Here is a 14,029-nt window from a genome sequence, read left to right on the forward strand (position 1 = left end):
CATTCTTAACTAAGTTATCTAAAACCCTTCAAATACTTTCAAATAAAACTAATCCCTGCATTGGTGGGTTGAAAACTTTTCCTGTCCCCAGGGCACTAAAATAATACCCTTTCGAACAGTAGGTGAAGTATTTTAGGCGACAGCTCCCTGGTTATAACAAGGCAAGTCAACTTTTAGGAATTAGGGATGCTAATCACAGTGTCTTGAGATGTGCATTGCTGAAGAGTGAAATATAATACCACAAACTGACACACTCCCATGAAGGAGACATAAACAGGAGGGAGACTCGGCTTCCTGGCCCCGCCATGGCTTGATCTATCATAAAGGCCAAGACAATTGGCCACGTACAGCAAAATCAGCACTGCGCACCCTCCCCTAGCCTAGCAGGTAAACAGAGAAACTCGGCTTCCTGCCAGGCTAAGTGGTGGCTAGCCCAGGTGGGCAGGGAGAAGGTCTGAAAATATGCGTGTAAGAACTCAGGGCCTTGTAATGTTGCCATCAAATTTAGCATTAAACATACTTTATAGTCCATTGAGATACAGTAGGCTGCCCCCACACACGTGTGAAATACTTCCAGTGTTTCACTAGACTGCAGTCTCCTTCATGTCTATGCCTTTCTAGCGTTTTAGACTTCAAATGCTCTCAAAGTTATAAATGTACTTGTGTTAACAATTGAAACTGCAATAAATACAACTTCTGGTTTACTGCCATCATCGAAGTATGACTATTGAAGAATTCAATGTCCTGAAATGTTTCAATTAATCTTACCACCTAATGTGGTAGGCATCAGCCACCATAAAAGGTGCCAGAAAATTTGTATGAAAGTGGAGTAGCCGAGTCACTGGCTGCTGCATATCTATTAGGAGCCTAAGACAGAGGTTATCAAAGGTATGCATTTACTTAAAAACACGAAGTTCATGATTAAGGCAGCAGAGTTAGACGACTTTGCAGATTTGTGTCGCCACACAAACTGACTGCACGGAGGGCTGGCTTCAGGGTGTGCCCCCTGTACAGCTGCAGAGTCCCGTGTTCAGAAAGGTCCCGCATTTGGTTTAATCTCCACTGTCAGTATCTTAACAATCTTAGTCACTTTTTAACAAGGAGCCCTTCAGTTTCATTTTGCACTGGGGCCCAGAAATTATGTATAATTGTATAAACAATTTAATTCCCAAAGAAGGGCTCCTGCCCTGGACTTCTCAGCAAGATTCTTCACAAGAAATATCACCCTCGACCAAAAGAAAGCAAACCGGTTGCTGTGAGTTGACTCCGACTCATAGCGACCCTATAGGAAACAGCAGAATATGGTTTCCAAGGAGCGCCTGGTGGATCCGAATTGCTGACCTTTTGGTTAGCAGCCAAACTCTTAACCATTGCGCCACCAGGGTTTCCAAGAGAACAGGAGGTAACTTCAATGAGAAGGGAAAGCATTTTAGGGAAGCTGAAAATGTAAAAGACAAAAAATAATTATGGATTTTGAATAAATGATTGAATCACTCTAATCCCAGGATGCTGAGTTACAATCATAATGTAGAAAAGCAGCTCTTTGATTGCTAAACAGAAGTTACTATGGGGGAAAAAAAATCCAGTGTCTGAACCATAGAACACTGAAAAGCAAATTAATTTGAGTTCTTTTCTGAAATTCATGTGAAAGGGCTAAGTGGAACCTTTTCAAAGAGAACAGTCAAAGGGCTGCTGACGTCCGCTCACATCGGTCCTAATTAGCACTGGGAGTAGGTTTGTAGAAGTATTCCAGAGAGTAAGTAGAAGCAGAAAGCTACACTCAAGTATTAGCAGTGATTCTAAGTATGCTGGTGGGTGGGAATGGGTAAGGTTATTTACTTCATAAGGCAGAAGAGCTAAGCATGGAAAAAGAGCTTGCAAGAGAAAAAGTGGGCACTTTGGAGGAAAGTTATGGGGAAAATAACTGAAAACAGTATGAAAAGAGAATTATAGCAAACAAAACACTCAAAAGACTCAGTGAGGACTTACTATACGGGCACTAATGAGCACTAATAAAGCTCTCCAGGATTTGAGGCCTAAGGCTATTAGTGTATTTAAAGTTCTCACACTTGTTCACAATGGGTTATATTCAGGCAATTCTCCCTCCAAGAAGATAAACTGTACTCAGATGCAGGATAATAACTAAATGTATGTATAGTGCATCATAATTTACATACATGAGCTTTTACATAAAAGAATTTTTTTACCGCTTATAACATCCCCGTAATGTGCCTAGTAAAATGCCACTTGGCAGATGAGATAATGAGGCTCAGAAAAGGAAAGTGAATTTCAGGAAGACAAGTCAGGAGGTAACAGTCATCTTATTCCAAAACTGCTTTTCCCACCATAAAGGTGGTGAACAGTATGCAATATGTTCTAATATTAATACAAGGTCAACAATAACAATAACCACAGGGCCTCAGAAGAGGCCTGCCCTTCTTTCCTTCCTTCTTTTCTTCTTCCCACCCTCACCCAGTCATCCATCCATTCTTAGCACAAATTTCCAACTGAATTCTAGTTTCAAAAGGATGATCAGGGCATCTCAAAGTTTTTTTCTAGATCTGGCATTACTACACAGTGTGTTTTTAGAATGACCCTTGCAATGTGTCAGTTCATCAGCCTGATCCTTTCTCTGCTTACGTTCTACCAGAGGATGACAATCAACTGAGTATGTGACAGACATGGCTCTCGTGTGACTTTCAATGGTTATGAATGGTACAGTGGAGAGACTGGTGGGTAACTGACACTAAGCAAAAATCATGAGTAAAAGAAGGTCATGGCCAGATTTAAGGGTCTGACTGAGACTGGAGGGACCCCAGAGGTCATGGTCCCCAGACACTCTGTTAGCCCAAGACCAGAACCATTCCTGAAGCCAACTCTTCAGACAGGGATTGGACTGGACTACGGGATAGAAAATGATACTGGTGAGGAGTGAGCTTCTTGGATCAAGTAGACACATGAGACTATGTGGGCAGCTCCTGTCTGGAGGGGAGATGAGAGGGCAGAGGGGGTCAGGAGCTGGCTGAATGGACATGGGAATACAGGGTGGAAAGGAGGAGTGTGCTGTCATATTAGGGGGAGAACAGCTCGGGTTACATAGCAAGGTGTGTATAAGTTTTTATATGAGAGACTAAGTTCATCTGTAAACTTTCAGTTAAAGCACAATAAAAAGTAAATAAAAGAAGGTCATGGTTTATAGCTCTCTGCCTTTGTCCCTTTGTCCTTGCCCCTTACCTCCCTAAGTCTCTATCCCAACTCCCATTCACTCTAATGAAATCTCAACTCTTAATTGACATGCTGGCTAAGGATTTTCAAAGACCTTGCATTTTAGTAGAAAATTTTATAAGGGAAAAACAAAAAAAGAAGACAAAGGGGGAAAAGAGGGAATGCTAGGCGAGAGGAACCTGTTCTCCTTGCCGTCCAGCCAACTCCAACTCATAGCGACCCTACAGGACAGAGCGGAACTGCCCCACAGGGTGTCTAAGGAGTGGCTACTGGATTTGAACTGCTGACCACTCGTTTAACAGCCACACTTGTTGCCATCCAGTGGATTCCAACTCATTGCGATTGTATACAGTACCGGGAATTTCCCTACTGTGCATTTCTACTCTCCATTCTTCAATTACCAGTATAACCAGTCTCTTTATCTTTCTACTTCCAGCTCATTCACGAGAGAATGAGTAAACAAAGGCTTGGCAGTCTACCTTAGACAGATTGTTAATGACTGCTCTAGAAGGCAGCACCTAGTTAAGGTAAGAAATGTTATTTCTTACCCCTTTATACAGTCTCTCGTGTGGATTGAACTGTGTCCCTCAAGAAGATATGTTGAAGTCCTAACCCCTGGAACCTGTGAACATGAGCTTGCCTGGGAAGGGGGTCTCTGGAGATATCAGTTAACACGAGATTATACAAGGTCTTATAAACAAAGAGAACATACAGACAGGCAGAGGGAGAATGGCCGTGTGACTATGCAGCCAAGAAAACATTTACCATTCAGCTGATTCTGACTCATAGCCACCCTACGGGACAGAGCAGAACTGCTCATAGGGTTTCCAAGGCTGCAATCTTTACGGGAGCCGACTGCCATATCCTTCTCACAGACAGCAGCTGGTGGGTTCGAACTGCAGATCTATCTGCTAGCAGCCAAGCATTTAACCACTGCACCACCAGAGCGGCTTGCAGGCTAAGGAATGACAAGGATTACCAGGATCCACCAGAAGCTAGAAGAGAAGCATGGAACAGTTTCTCTCTCAGAGATCGCATAAGCATGGACGATACCCTGATTTAGACCTCAAGCCTGCAGAACTGAGACACAAGTTCCTGTTCTTTGAAGCCACCCCCATCATGGAGTTCTGTTACAGCAGCAGTAGGCTGCAGTAGTTAAGAGCTCTGCTGCTAACCAAAAGATCAGCAGTTCGAATCTACCAGTTGCTCCTCGGAAACCCTATGGGGCAGTTCTATTCTGTTCTATGGGGTTGCTATGAGTCACAATTGACTCGAAGGCAATGGGTAGGAAAAGACTGCAGTCCTCCAGTGCCCTCATATATTAATTACTATGGCCACAGTTATGCTCCACATGCCGACAATTCAAAAAATCCCATCTCAGCCTCATTTTTTTTTTAATCCAAGCTTTAGACCAGCCTATATACCTGCCAATCAAAAATTGCTACTAGTTTATTCCGAAGTTATCTCAATACAACATGCCTAAGTGTGAGCTGTTGTCCCCTAACTATTCAACCCTTTTTCTTTCCCTGAGAAGCCCTGGTGGCACAGTGGTTAAAGCACCACCCCAATGAATGGAAATATTATCAAGCCAGAACCTGGGCTCTATTCTTGACTCTGCTGTCTCCCCTCTCCCTCTTCCAAATCTATCACTGAATCCTGTAAATTTTACTTCCTACATCTCTCTCCATTCCATCCACTTCTCTCCTTTCCCATTGCTAATGCTCTGATTCAGATCACTCTCTGTTCTTGCCTAGATTACTTCCCAGTAGTCTCCTACCAAGACCTCTGCCTCTAGTTTTATTCACCTCCATCCTCCACATCACTGGCAGAATGACAGGTCTTAAATGTAAATTTGAGTATGTCATCCTTTGACTGGAACTCTCCACTGGTTCTCTGCTGTGCTCACTAGACTCTGGAGAATCTGGTTCTCACTTACTTCCCCAGCCTAAACACTCATACTTGTCCACCATCCTGAGAGTTCAGTATATTCCTCTCCTTGTCTTCTCCCAGGGCTTCATGCATTCTACTCCTTTCTCCCCAAAATTCTTCCCTGAATAATTCTTCATCATTCTTCCTATCTCTATTTAAACAACACTTCCTTCTAAAAGTCTTTCCTGACTGCCTTCCTCAATACCTTGACTCAGGGTGAGACACCTTCTTCTGTACTCTTATTGCCCTGTATTGCCCTTATTGCCAAGGTACATCACCTTGAGAAACAGTCATCCATTTATTTATCTATAGCTCCACCAGATACTCCTAGACGAGGTTAAGGCTGGTCCATATATGATTCACTGCTGTGTCCTCAGTAGCTAACAGAACCCCTGCAACAAAGTAGGTATTTACTAAAAAGATGTTGAAGAAATGAACTAACTTGGTGGGTAAACCAATTTTTTTTTTTTAAGTTTATATTCTAAAGTCAAATAAGATTTTTTAGTGGGACAGATATAGGAAACATAAATCAGTAAGCAAACATTCTGATTCGGATTATCTGGATTCTAAGAACACTTGCCCTCAAGGCTAAAGACTTGTATCTATTGGCCATTAATAAAGAACTATGTTGATGTAACCAAAAAATAGGAAGATGGAAGAAGAATTGATGCCTTTGAACTGTGGTGCTGGCAAAAAATATTGACTATACCATGGACTGCCCTGGACTGCCAGAAGAACAAACAAATCTGTCTTGGAAGTAGTATAGCCAGAATGCTCCTTAGAAGCAAGGACGGTGAGATTACATCTCACATACTTTAGACATGTTATCAGGAGGGATCCCTGGAGAAGGACATCCTGCGTGGTAAAGTGGCGGGTCAGTGGAAAAGAGGAAGAACGTCAGTGAGATGGATTGATACAGTGGCTGCAACAATGGGCTCAAGCATAACAATGGTTGTGAGGATAGTGCAGGACCGGGCAGTGCTTCTTTCTGTCATACACAGGGTTGCTATGAGTCAGAACCAACTCAACAGCACCCACCTAACAACAACAACACGTTGATGTTGTATGTAACACCTTTCAAAGGGTTCTAGGCACAGGCCAATAAACCCATTAGAAGCCAGGCAAGATTGGGTAGTGAAGAGAGGAGCAAACAGGGAACAAGGAGAGAGGAAACAAGCAGGGCTGAAGCTTTGGTTTTTATGGATATGCTTTGGGTTACTTAACCTCTAACCACCAACTCCACCATTGTTTATTCTCTTTTATAGCAGGTTTGGAATGCCATGTGGAATCAGACTCTTCTGTTGGCCATCTTGCTCATGTCTCTCCCCCTCCCAACCTTGGAGCTAAAATGTAGCTCAGTTTTGTGATGGTAGGGTAAAAAAAAAAAAAAAAATTTTTTTTTTTTTTTTTTTTTTAGGGTAACAAGCTCTTAGGTGTGTTCAGTTTGAGATTGCCAAAAACTGTGCCATCCAACTTGAGAGCCACCAGTCGTGCATGACTATCGAGTACTTGAAATGTGGCTAGTGGGATGAGGAATTGAAATTTTAAATTTTATTTATTTTAACTTAAGTTTAGAAACTAATACTTGATTCAGTTATGAGAAAACTTAAAATATGTTTGGAACAACTTGTGTACAAGAATTTAGTTTTTCAACTGTAAATTCTATGAAATCTAAATAAAGTATTTCTGGTGAAAATTTAGCCTCCGAATTCACACAAGCTATAAGTGTAAAACACACACCAGATTTTGAAAGTGTTGTAACAAAAAAGATAAAGTATTTCATTAAAAATTTTAAAGATTAATTACATGTTGAAATAATTTTTTTTGATACACAGGGTTAAAGAAAATGTATTATTAAAATTATTTTCACCTGTTTCTTTTTACCTCTTTTAATGTGGCTACTGGAACATTTAAAATGACATTTGTGGCTCTCATTATACTTCTGTTGGACACTCTGGCTTAGAAGCTAGGCTGGCTTAAAGACAGATGTGCAAGGGGGAACCAGAAGCCTTTAATCCTTTCTGCTTTATCACTTATGAAAGTAACAAGACTAAGATTTATGAAAACTGTCATTGATTTGGACACTGTTATAAATTCTTCACAGGTATATAATTCTCACAGTAACTCTCTGATGATACTATTTTTATCCTCATTTTAAAAAGAAACTGAGAGAGTTGAAGTAGTTTGTCTCACAGTTTGTAGTTGGCAGGTTCAGGATTTGCATCCAGATATATCTGACTCCAGAGCTTTCACAACCAATGAAATGGAAAGATTATATTAAAATGAGCTACTTAAATCTATACATCTATGATCAAATGATTTTTGACAAGGGTGCCAAGTCCATTTACTGGGGAAAGAATAGTTTCTTCAACACATGGTGCTGGGACAACTGGATATTCACATACTAAAGAATGAAGTTTGGCCCTGTCTTAGTTATCTAGTGCTGCTATAACAGAAATACTGAAAGCAGATGGCTTTATCAAAGAGAAATTTATTCTCTCACAGTCTAGGAGGCTAGAAGTCCAAATTCAGGATGCCAGCTCCAGGAGAAGGCTTTCTCTATCTATTGGCTCTGGGAGAAGGTCCTTGTCATCAATCTTCCCCTGGGTCTATGAGTTTCTCAGCACGGGGACCCTAGGTCCAAAAGATGCACTCTGCTCCCGGCTCTTTTTTCATAGTTGTATGAGGTCCCTCTCTCTCTGCTTGCTTCTCTCTCCTTTTATCTCTTGGAATATAAAAGGTGATGTAGGCCACAGCCTAGGAAAACTCCTCTTACATCAAATCAGGGCTCTGACTTGAGTAAGGGTGTTGCATCCCACCCTAATCCTCTTTAACATAACCTAATCCTGCCTCATTAACCACAGGCAGAGATTAGGGTTTACAATACATAGGACAATTACATCAGATCACAAAATGGAGGACAACCACTGATACCGGGAACCATGTCCTAGACAAGTTGACAAGTATTTTTGGGTGGACACAATTCAATCTGTGACAGGCCCATACTTCATACTATATACAAAAATTAACTGAAAATGGATCAGTGGCCTAAGAATAAAAACTGAAACCATAAAACTTTTAGTGAAAACATGTCAAAACCTTGTTTTGACAATGGATTCTTAGATATGACACCAAAAGCACAAACAACAAAAGACAAAATAGATAAATTGGACTTCATCAAAATTAAAAAAAAAAAATTGTACATCAAAGGGCTTTATCAAAAAAGTGAAGAGGCAACCTACAAAATAGGAGAAAATATTTGGTAGCCATATTATCTGATAGGAGTTTAAAATCCAGAATTTACAATATGCAACAAGCAGTTCAAACAATAAGTGGGCAAAGAGCTTGAAGAAACATTGCTCCAAGAAGACAAGCAAATGGCCAACGAGCACATGAAAAGATGTTTCAGCATCATTAGTTGTTAGGGAAATGCAAATCAAAGCCACAATGAGATACTACTTCATACCCACTAGAGTGGTGATTATCAGAAAAATAGAAAATAATAAGCGTTGGTGGGGATGTAAAGAAATTGGAACCCTCATCCATTCCTGGCAAGAGTGTAAACTGATGCAGTCACTGTGGAAAACAGTCTGGCAGGTTCCTCAAAAAGTTAAACATAGAATTACCATGTGACTGAACAATTCCACTCCTAGGTATATACCCAAGAAACTTGAACGCAGAGCCTCAAACAGTTACTTCTACCCTAATGTTCATTGCAACATTATTTACAATAGCCAAAAGGTGGAAACAACCCAAGTGTCCATCAATAGATGAATGGTTAAACAAAATGTGGTATATTCATACAATGTAATGGTATTCAGCCATAAAGAGAAACAAAGCTCTAACGCATGCTACAATGCAGATGAACCCAGAAAACATTACGCTGATGAGTTGAAATCGACTCGATGGCAACGAGTTTGGTTTAGTTTTGAGTGAAATGAGTCAGACACAAAAAGACATTGTATGATCCCACTTTATTTTTAGAATAGCTGAACGCATTGAGACATTTATTAGCGGTTACCAGGGGCTGGGTGTTGGGGAGAGGGGAAAGGAAGTTACTGCTTAAGGAGTACTAAGTTACGTTTAGTGTGATGAAAAAGTTTTGGAAATGAATAGTGATGACGGTTGCACGATATAGTGAATGTAATTAATGTCACTGAATTGTACACTTAAAATGGCAATATTTTTGTTATATACATTTTACCACAGTAAACTAAAAAACCAACAACTACTTAGAAGAAGGGACCCAGCATGGTGTTTTTCTGAGCTCTATTGAAGGAGACAATGTAACAACCTTTAATACGTTGTATTGTACGTATTCACTGAATGATCTAGTCTGTAGAGTGTTCTACTTAATACCAAAAAGAATGAACTTTTCTTTTGTAGTTCATGCATACTTACAAACAAATCAGAGCTGTGTTTGTCAGGCATTGTTTAAATCTGAGAATGGTAAGTAAACTCATGATGCCAGCATACCTAAATATTAACCAAGATAATTTGGTTTGTCCCAAATAAAAATGCCAAGGTATCCTACCTTCCCTATGGTAAAAGTGGAATTCATTTTTCTATAGTCAACTCATCAGTGAAGCATTTTACACCAACATGCATTCAGTATACTTCTATCTGAACACTTTCAAAGCACTTTCATTCATTCATTCTTCAAATATTGAGTGTTCATATGTTGCAAGTACTGGGTATGAAATGTACATAAAAATACACAGTCTAAGAAGAGAATTTGTGCCTGGAGAAAAGAGGCTCTGGAGATATCGGAAGTGCGGACTTATGGTTATATAGACTCAACTTCTCTGTGAACCGTGGTTTTTAAAGCTTATTTTTACATGACATTAATACCCAAAACATATGTTTGATTGGACTGGCATTTTAAAATTGGGATACAGAAGATTCAAAATTTGATGTCAGCTGTTCTGAAAACAATAAGGCTGCTGAGTGAAAAAGGATGCCAGGAAGAACCATGCTGTGGATAAAGGAAGGACGTTGTGGGAAGCACAACTTTATAATAACTTGAGGCATTCCATCTAATGACATTATAATTTGGCTCTCACTTATCGGGTAATGCACCAGACAGCTCCAACTACCATTTGTCTAGCATCCATTAAGTATTGTCTTCCTTATAATAGTTAGCTTTGTGTGTTGGACAATGAACCGGGTGGGGAAAACCACCTAAGGCATATGCGAAACAAACCTTAACGACAACGAACAATTTGTCAGACATTCTTTTCCTTCAGCTTTAACATTTGGGTGCCATATTGTGAATTAAATGATCTAGCCCATCTCATTCATCATCAGAACCACAGAGCAAACTGTTAAAGTCAAGCTTCTCCAGAAGATTACCTGACGGGTGATGTATGAAGCCATCAGGTGACTGCATGATGAAGGAACATTAAAGACAACTAGTGCTGTGTCAGCTGTCTAGGCCGGTTACCATGCTCTTTCTCTGTATAACATGAGCACACACATTCCTGGCTAATCAGTGGGGGATAACTTAACTAACTTTGACTTTACATAGATGATGGACTTAAGGGAAGTTATAAAGGACCACAGCACAAATACATCAAAAATAATATTGACATTGCTTTCTACGGCATTTATTCATTCAACAAACATTTACTAAGCACTTATGGAGGGGAACTAAGCACTGTTCCAGGGGCCAAATTTTTCTTTTGGGGGCTCAGAAACATTATGGGTCCTGTACAGAATTACTAGTCTAGTAATTAGACCAGAGGCTCAGAGCTTTTCTGCCTGAAAACCCTGAACAGTGGAACACACTGCTTCTCAGCACTTCATGATAAATGGTTTGGCTCCTGCTTCATTTAACTTCCAAGGTCTTTCCAACCTCCTCCTCCCACAGTGAAGGCTGTGTTAGCACAGCAGGGTCTGGCTGAATTTACATACGTGAATAGAAAATTTGATATAAAGTAATCTGCACCTGAACGGTAAACTTGACCTTTAATTCTCTTTGAATCTGACGAAAGAACAGAGAAGGCAGAATAAATGTGTAAATGGTTTTAAGCATTTTGAAGAAGTGGAGATCCCAAGTTTTCATTTTCAAGACTTGATTCTGTAGATTAAACTAATTTGGCTTTACTGTTAGACACCTTGGGTTGTTATTCTACTTAAGTATTTGCTTGCAGATCTGGGGATGTACAAACAGCCCATGCAGACCAGTGAATATGTATCCTTGTGCAAAGGAGCAAAACTTAAGACCTAACCCAAAAGTAGGCAAAGAAAGGGCTGAGGAAAACTATTGTTTCCTGAATACCTTCTATGTTTTAGATTTTATGCAATGCCCTTTAATTATTTTAACTGTCATAAAAATTCTACAGTTATTATATTTGTTTTATTAAAGGAAGTGAGATTCAGTAAATTTAGCTCAAATCTATTTAAGACCAAAGCTCTTCCCACATGGCACTCCACCTTATGCCTTCAGTGTTCTCCAGATTTGCTACCTCATCAATTACTTTGCAGGTAAATGGAAACAGAGCTCCTTAAACCTTTCTAGTGCTCAGCCTCTTTATTACATTAAGGTGGTTTTACTGCTCTCTCAAACTAACCTTCTTGGAATAACATTTAACTCTTTACATCCTTTGATTGGCTAAGACTTCCCAGGCCTTCCTAGATGTTACCTTTCATGTGGAGAACTCCTCAGTTCCCAGAATGGCTTTGAAGTTAGCAAGTTTGGTTAATTCTAAAAAAAAAAAAATTTTTAAGATTAAGATTAATTAGAAGTTATTTATATACAGATCCCTGGTGGCACAGTGGTTAACAGCTTGGCTGCTAACCAAAAGGTTGGAAATTCGAATCCACCAGCTGCTCCTTGGAAACCCTATGGGGCAGTTCTACTCTGTCTTATAGGTTACTATGAGTCAGAATCAACTTGATAGCAACAGGCTTGGTTTGGTTTTTTTATATATAGAGATTACTACTTTTATACAGAGATACAACACAACAAAATGTACTCAATGCCCATTTTCCTTATTTTCACCAATGCTCTACTTTACCAAACATGATGTCTTTTTCTAGTGATTGGCCTTTCCTGATGACATGCCCAAAGGAAGCAAGTCCAAGTCTAGCCAACCTCGATTCTAAGGAACATTCTGGTTTTATTTCTTCTAAGACTGATTGTGCTTTTGGCAGTTCACGAAAATGAGAGAAACCTTCAATGAGATGCATTGACACAATACCCACAACAATGGACTCAAACATGCGAACCATCATGAAGATGGCACAGTACTGGGTAACGTTTCCTTCTGTTATACGTAAGTTCTCCGCAAGTTGGAGCCCACTTGAAGGCAATGAACAACAATAACAATGTACACTTAACAATGTAATTTTTCCTATCTGTATGTTGAAACATCAGCCACTATGTAAGCTGCCTTACATGGCATGTTTTCTGAAAGGTTTCCCTTGATCTCACTACAGAACCTCTGGTCCTCTCCTCTCTTTTATTCATATTGAAAGAGCTTAAAACCTAACAGGGAGGACAGACATTAAACACTTAGCCAGACAACTAAAACCCAGAAAAACCAAATCCATTGCTGTCGAGTCGACTCTGGCTCATAGCGACCCTGTAGGACAGGGTAGAACTGCGCCATGGGGTTTCCAAGGAGCAGCTGGTGGATTTAAACTGCCAACCTTCTGCTTAGCAGCCCAGCTCTTTACCATTAAAACACCAGAGCTTCAGACAACTAGTAAGGATATAATTCCAGTTATCCTAAGTGCCACAGAAGAAAACTCCCTGCTTTTATGCACTGTGTGAAGAAAAACACAAGTGCAGTAAGTGATGAGGCATACTTGTTTTTCTATCTACCCAATTCCGGGTAATATGCTTCCCTCTCTAACCTACTGCTCATACTTACTAGGATGAGCAAGGAACCAAACTTGGAAGAAAAAAAAAAAAAAAGTTTGTATCTTTCGAAAGTTGACTGGGCTTCTGTATTAGTGAAGCAAAGGTGTTTGGGGACAAATCTGAGCAACTGCAGATTTCTTTGACACTATCACGGGAGAAAGATGTGGCAGTCTGTTTCTGTAGAGATTTACTGCCTTGGAAACCCTCTGGGGTTGCTATGAGTCGGAATGGACTTGACAGCAGGGGGTTTTTTGGTTTAAGTGGGCAGCTTCTCCGATCCTCAGGCCAAGGAGCCACTTAGGGTTCCACGGTTTGGGGGGATTCTAGTCAGAATAAGAGAATTTCAGATTGAGAAAATCCTTAGAACTGAGTAATCCAGAAGGTCTGAGACTTTTTGATCTCACAAGGCAGTACATTTTCCACTGGGAAAGGTGGAGGGTGGCCAGCTGTTTATTTTGCCAAGTGAAGACATTACGTAAAAGCTTTCATCTATTTAGCTGTGACTTCATAAATGGAAAGGCATTTTAAAACAAAACAAGCTGAAGGGCATGATCTCAGTGCAAAGGACAGTCTTACCTAAGCAAGACCTGGTATAACTTTACAGCAATAGAGGCATAGACACAAATGTAGATATAGATGAAGTATAAATCCAGTAAAAATGTTCTAGTTTCATAAAGCACTGCCTCTGCCGTCCTCATTTCACCTTAGTCTGGTCAGAAACTGGAGTTTAGGAATCTCTGATCTCCAAACTCTTCAACGACTGACGGAGGTTACAAATCAGTGACTGGTGGAGCCAAGACCAGTACCCAGGTCTCTAGCGTCTGCCTCAGTGCTCCTCTGTTACCCTGCTTCATGGACTTCTGGAGAGTGCCAAAGAGCCTGAGATGGTAGGTAAAGTGAAACCTGCCCTGTAAATTGTATTAGGGGTGACATTAGGGGTTCAGGAAATTGGTAGAGGGAGAAAGACAGAGAAGTGGGGGGATATATTCTGAGGAAAGAAGATGGATA

This window comes from Elephas maximus, chromosome 1 (genome assembly GCF_024166365.1).
Source record: "Elephas maximus indicus isolate mEleMax1 chromosome 1, mEleMax1 primary haplotype, whole genome shotgun sequence".
NCBI lineage: Eukaryota > Metazoa > Chordata > Mammalia > Proboscidea > Elephantidae > Elephas > Elephas maximus.